This window comes from Oncorhynchus gorbuscha, unplaced genomic scaffold (genome assembly GCF_021184085.1).
Source record: "Oncorhynchus gorbuscha isolate QuinsamMale2020 ecotype Even-year unplaced genomic scaffold, OgorEven_v1.0 Un_scaffold_11508, whole genome shotgun sequence".
Classification (NCBI taxonomy): domain Eukaryota; kingdom Metazoa; phylum Chordata; class Actinopteri; order Salmoniformes; family Salmonidae; genus Oncorhynchus; species Oncorhynchus gorbuscha.
In genome coordinates this window covers 3483-9718 of record NW_025754056.1, presented here as the reverse complement: position 1 = coordinate 9718, position 6236 = coordinate 3483, and the positions used below count along the sequence as shown (strand labels likewise).

Sequence of the window (6236 nt, the reverse complement as noted above, 5' to 3'; positions counted from 1 at the left end):
CACACACAGAGGCACAGACAGAGACAGAGAGACGGAGAGAGAGCACACACACACACACACACACACACACACACACACACACACACACACACAATCCTGGCCCAATTTTTTTTATTTTTTTTAAAAAAAAAATTTAAACAAAAATGGCGGGAAACGGGGGACCACATTGAAGAGCGCTTCGCCTTTCTTCAGTTTGAATGTTTCTTTCCTTCTTCTGCTAGAGCTAGCTGTTTACATAGCTTTGCGAATGAGCATTTTTCCTTGACAACGGGAGAAAAGTGTTGCACCGTTCCCGGAGGTACTGCAATACCGGGTCGATGCGTGGAGCAGACGGAGCAAGCCCCATTTCCGACTCCCTGTTCGAAAAATCCATTTAATATGTAGTCCCCCGATGGGGGACGTATCAGATATTAAACTGATAAGAACAGATTTTTTTTTTTTTAATAAAATATATTTATTACCATCAAAAAACCAAACAATATTAATCCAAAAATAAATCAACTTAAACTATACAATTACAACAAGCTACAAAAAACTATCCAAAACTATTAAACTATGACCAAATCCAAAAAACAATCAAAATCTTCCGTAACTTAACTCTCCACTATCAATAACATACAAATGACCATTCAAAAAAATACTAAACTATCCATATCCAAAAACCAATTACCAATAACCTACAAAATCTCCAACCCCCTATATAACACCAAAATCTCACCCAGTGCTCCCCTTCTCTATCCCGTCTAACTGTGACCCTACTTCATTCCCTTCTCCCACCTTCCCCCCTCCCCCGAACACAGCAACAACAACACCCGGCACCTGCCCCCCACTCAAGTCCATCGCCCCCTCCTTCGGACTCCGAACTGGGGACATTACATCCCCAAATAAAAAGTCAGACTCCCCCTCCATAATCCAGTTTTTTGCTATCCCTGGGAGGTCAAGCTCGCCGAGGGGTTTAAAGGATGATGCAGTCGGAGCCCACGAGGGCCCCGCCACCTCCCCATCCCCCGTTCTGCCCCCTCCCCTTTCTTTACACACCTCCTCCTCACCATCTTCTTTACCCTCTTGTTCGGAGGTATCACCGTCGAAAGTCCTTCACATCCCCGTCGCCCCCGAGCCTACCTTCTCCTTCCCCTTCTCCCATTCTCTCTCCACCAGCTCCCTCACCATCCCTCTCAACTCCTCCACCCTCGCCCCCGCCACCTCACCGTCCCACTCCCTCCCACGCACCACCCCCCACCCCTTCCCACCCACTGACATCTCTTCCGGACTCTCCACTCCCACCGTCTCCTTTACTCTCCTCCCTCCTCGTCGCAGTTTTCTTCTTCTTCTTTTTCTTTTCTCCTTCTCCTTCCATCCCGGCCACCTCTTCTTCCATCCCGACCACCACTCCTTCTGTCCCGACCACCTCTCCTTCTGTCCCGACCACCTCTCCTTCCATCCCGTCCTTCTCTTTTTCTGTCCCAGCTCTCTCGTCCTCTTTTCCTTCTCCACCCTTCGACTCCTTCTCCTTCTGCTCCGTCCTTCCGCCCCCTTCTTCCGGCTCCTCTCTTCCTTGTCTTCCTCCATCCTCCGCTCTCGCTCCCCCCCCTGCTGCAGACGCGTATGACCTCCGCCGAGCCGGACAGTCCCGCCACAGGTGCGTTACTAAGCCACACCCGTGGCATCTCCTCGGCTCGTCACAGTCCCCGGCCCCGTGCTCCTCTGATCCACAGTACCTACATCTCCTGATGTCACACGAGGCCAGGGAATGGCCATAGGCCATACACCGCCTGCAGAACGGAGGCTGACGGGCATAATTCAATGTCCCCCGGTCAGCCCCCAGGGAGAACATAGCTGGAGGATGGAGGTAACCTCCTATACCCCCCGGGTCTTCCTTGAGGAGCGCCTGAAAACTCCTCCTCCCGTCCCAAAATCCAAGTGTGTCCTTCAGGAGCCTTGCTGAGGAGATGTTGGTCATATATCTCCCCAAGAATGCCCTTACATCCTCTTCTTTCACATAGGGGTTGTACATCTTGACCGTAACAATTCTCAGATTGTTCTTTGCCAGACTTCTCACCACATAATAGCATATGGGTCTCTCCTTCTCCAGCCCTCTCACCATCCGCATAATCTGGTCATGCTGTTCCTCTTTGTAGAAAGTAACCTCAAAGGCTCTCTGCTGCATTTTCCTTCCTTTTTTAAAATAAAATATATTTATTTACAATCAAAAACAAACAATAACAATCCTCCAAAATTAATTCAACTTAAACTTTACGATTACAACAAACTAAAACTACTAAACTATAACCAAATCCAAAGAAAACAATCATTAATCTTCCGTATTCTCATCAACTTAAATCTCCACTATCAATAATGTACAAATTGTCAATACAAAACTGCTAAACTATATCCATATGCAAAAACCAATTACCAATAACCTACATAATCCAAATCTCCTATATAACAACAAAATCTCACCCAGTGCTCGCCTTCTCCATCCCGTCTAACTGTGATCCTACTTTATTCCCATCTCCCACCTTCCCCCCTCCCTTGAACACAGCAACACCACCCGTCCCTTGCCCCACACTCAAGTCCATCACCCCCCCCTCCTCCGGACTCCTGACCGGGGACATTACCTCCCCAAATGAGAAGTCCGTCTCCCCCTCCATCATCCAGTTCTGAGCTGAGCATGGGAGGTTGAGCTCCGCAAGGGGTTTAAAAGAGGATGGAGACGGAGCCCATGAGGGCCCCCCCACGCTGTGTAGCGGCTGCCCAGGAACAAGTAGAGGTCAGGCAAGCCTGACCCACTTGGGGGAGCTTTCACTAAAGATCTCTCCAGAGCCGTCTTTCTCGGCCCTTTCTCCTTCAGGGTTCACATTAGTCTGGGGCAGGGGGGTTGGGGTTAGATCATGTTAGATCATCAGCACACATTTTAAATGGCTTTTACAGATTTGATGTTTTTACAAAGAAAGTACTTTTATTTATGGTTGTTTTCATTGATTTTAACATGTACTTTAACAAATTTAAATGTAACTGTCAAATGCTGTGTTTTATGCTTTGTTGCCGTTTTAATGTGTGTAAATGATGTAAAAAATGTATGAGCTGTTTTTTTAAAGGAATTGTGTCAATAAAACTTTACCAAAAGAAAAAAATCTGTTCTTATCAGTTTAATATCTGATACGTCCCCCATCGGGGGACTACATATTAAATGGATTTTTCGAACAGGGAGTCGGAAATGGGGCTTGCTCCGTCCGCTCCACGCATCGACCCGGTATTGCAGTACCTCCGGGAACGGTGCAACACTTTTCTCCCGTTGTCAAGGAAAAATGCTCATTCGCAAAGCTATGTAAACAGCTAGCTAGCTAGCTAGCAGAAGAAGGAAAGAAACATTCAAACTGAAGAAAGGCGAAGCGTTCTTCAATGTGGTCCCCCGTTTCCCGCCATTTTTGTTTAAAAAAAAAAAAAAAAATAAATTGGGCCAGGATTGTGTGTGTGTGTGTGTGTGTGTGTGTGTGTGTGTGTGTGTGTGTGTGTGTGTGTGTGTGTGTGTGTGTGTGTGTGTGTGTGTGTGTGTGTGTGTGTGTGTGTGTGTGTGTGTGTGTGTGTGTGTGTGTGTGTGTGTTTCTCTCTCCGTCTCTCTGTCTCTGTCTGTGCCTCTGTGTGTGCGCCTCTGTGTCTCTGTGTCGTTCTTTTTATCCACAGCCCTCGGAAACTTGGAAGAGTGGGTTCCGGGAGCACCCGCGGGAACCCGGCCTACTAGAGTGCTGCACAGAGTGTGTCTCGGGCCCCCGACTCTGACTTCCACAAGACTCTGGTTTCTCTTCATTGCGCACAAAAGCTTTTGCCTTTTACTAAAGACTTCCGTGGAGAGGAACACTTACGAGTTCAACGTATTTTTGGAGGTGCGTTTTGCTTCTTGCAGAGCCCGCTATCTTGTTTCAAGAGAAATTGACCGACAGACAGAGGTGGGCCAGGATAGGACAGGACACATTAGCGACTTTTTCCAAAAAACGACTGAGTGAGTGACTGAGGGAGGGAGGGGGAAGGAACCGCCGGCTTTTGCCAACCCGCTGAGGTCTGTTTGAGACCCCCGGGGGCCCAGCTAAAGCTGGAAGTCCAAGAAGTTATGTGTCTTCAGGATAACCCGCTGGAGAAAGCCTTTGATGTTACATTTTGTTTGTAAATAAATATATTTATGGGCAAAAGCTCGCTTGATCTTGATTTACAGTATGAATACAGACCGTGAAAGCGGGGCCTCACGATCCTTCTTTGAAGAGGGTCCAATTTGTATGAAAATAGACTCAGGCTACCAAAGCATTTATGTACAAAATAACATCAGCCAAAAGTCTGTTCTGTTTTATTTTATTATTTAGGTTTTGTTTATTTTAAAAGTTGTCAAATGGCATGTCACTAACACATCACTGTATTTCTGTCATGCAGGTAAAAGAGGACCCAAAAGCGACTTAACAGAAACAGAGTTTAATAATGTTCAAAACGGAATAACTGACATCCTCTAGATTTGTAGAGGGGAAAACAACTGGAGAAGCGGCCACAGACTGCAGGTCGCTTCGGGTAGGCGCAGGCCGTAGTCGACTGAGACACCTGCTCACACGCAGCGTCTGATGAAGGCACAAAACACGACAGGACAGGGTGATACACAATCACGGCAAAAAACACGACAGGACAGGGCGAAACGCAATCACAACATGGTGAATACAATACGAGGAACCGACGGAACAGGAACGGATCACAAAGGAATAAATAGGGAGTCTAATCAGGGGAAAGGATCGGGAACAGGTGTGGGAAGACTAAATGATGATTAGGGAATAGGAACAGCTGGGAGCAGGAACGGAACGACAGAGAGAAGAGAGAGCGAGAGAGTGAGAGAGGGAGGGGGAGAGAGAAGGATAGAACCAAACAAGACCAGCAGAGGGAAACGAATAGCATGGGGAGCACAGGGACAAGACATGACAATAAATGACAAACATGACAGTACCCCCACTCACCGAGCGCCTCCTGGCGCACTCGAGGAGGAATCCTGGCGGCAACGGAGGAAATCATCGATGAGCGAACGGTCCAGCACGTCCCGAGACGGAACCCAACTCCTCTCCTCAGGACCGTAACCCTCCCAATCCACTAGGTATTGGTGACCCCGTCCCCGAGAACGCATGTCCATAATTTTATGTACCTTGTAAATAGGTGCGCTCTCGACAAGGACGGGAGGGGGAGGGAAGACGAACGGGGGTGCGAAGAAAGGGCTTAACACAGGAGACATGGAAGACAGGATGGACGCGACGAAGATGTCGCGGAAGAAGCAGTCGCACAGCGACAGGATTGACGACCTGGGAGACACGGAACGGACCAATGAACCGCGGAGTCAACTTACGAGAAGCTGTCGTAAGAGGAAGGTTGCGAGTGGAAAGCCACACTCTCTGGCCGCAACAATACCTTGGACTCTTAATCCTGCGTTTATTGGCGGCTCTCACCGTCTGTGCCCTGTAACGGCAAAGTGCAGACCTCACCCTCCTCCAGGTGCGCTCACAACGTTGGACAAACGCTTGAGCGGAGGGAACGCTGGACTCGGCAAGCTGGGATGAGAACAGAGGAGGCTGGTAACCCAGACTACTCTGAAACGGAGATAACCCGGTAGCAGACGAAGGAAGCGAATTGTGAGCGTATTCTGCCCAGGGGAGCTGTTCTGCCCAAGACGCAGGGTTTCTGAAAGAAAGGCTGCGTAGTATGCGACCAATCGTCTGATTGGCCCTCTCTGCTTGACCGTTAGACTGGGGATGAAACCCGGAAGAGAGACTGACGGACGCACCAATCAAACGACAGAACTCCCTCCAAAACTGTGACGTGAATTGCGGACCTCTGTCTGAAACGGCGTCTAACGGGAGGCCATGAATTCTGAATACATTCTCAATAATGATTTGTGCCGTCTCCTTAGCGGAAGGAAGTTTAGCGAGGGAATGAAATGTGCCGCCTTAGAGAACCTATCGACAACCGTCAGAATCACAGTCTTCCCCGCAGACAAAGGCAGACCGGTAATGAAGTCTAAGGCAATGTGAGACCATGGTCGAGAAGGAATGGGGAGCGGTCTGAGACGACCGGCAGGAGGAGTTACCCGACTTAGTCTGCGCGCAGTCCGAACAGGCAGCCACGAAACGGCGCGTGTCACGCTCCTGAGTCGGCCACCAAAAGCGCTGGCGAATAGACGCAAGAGTGCCTCGAACACCGGGATGACCCGCTAACTT

The 6236-nt window shown here is 48.9% G+C and overlaps 1 non-coding gene and 2 pseudogenes across 1 annotated transcript; 2 read left to right on the top strand and 1 right to left on the bottom strand.

Moving 5' to 3' along the window:
• Nucleotides 1–276: 276 nt before the first annotated feature.
• LOC124030429 lies at nt 277–454 on the bottom strand (annotated as a pseudogene).
• A 2657-nt stretch (nt 455–3111) lies between these two features.
• LOC124030430 lies at nt 3112–3287 on the top strand (annotated as a pseudogene).
• A 501-nt stretch (nt 3288–3788) lies between these two features.
• Nucleotides 3789–3908, top strand: LOC124030431. The gene has a single exon (XR_006837963.1). It is a non-coding gene; the product is annotated as a U5 spliceosomal RNA (small nuclear RNA).
• The last annotated feature ends 2328 nt before the right edge of the window (nt 3909–6236 follow it).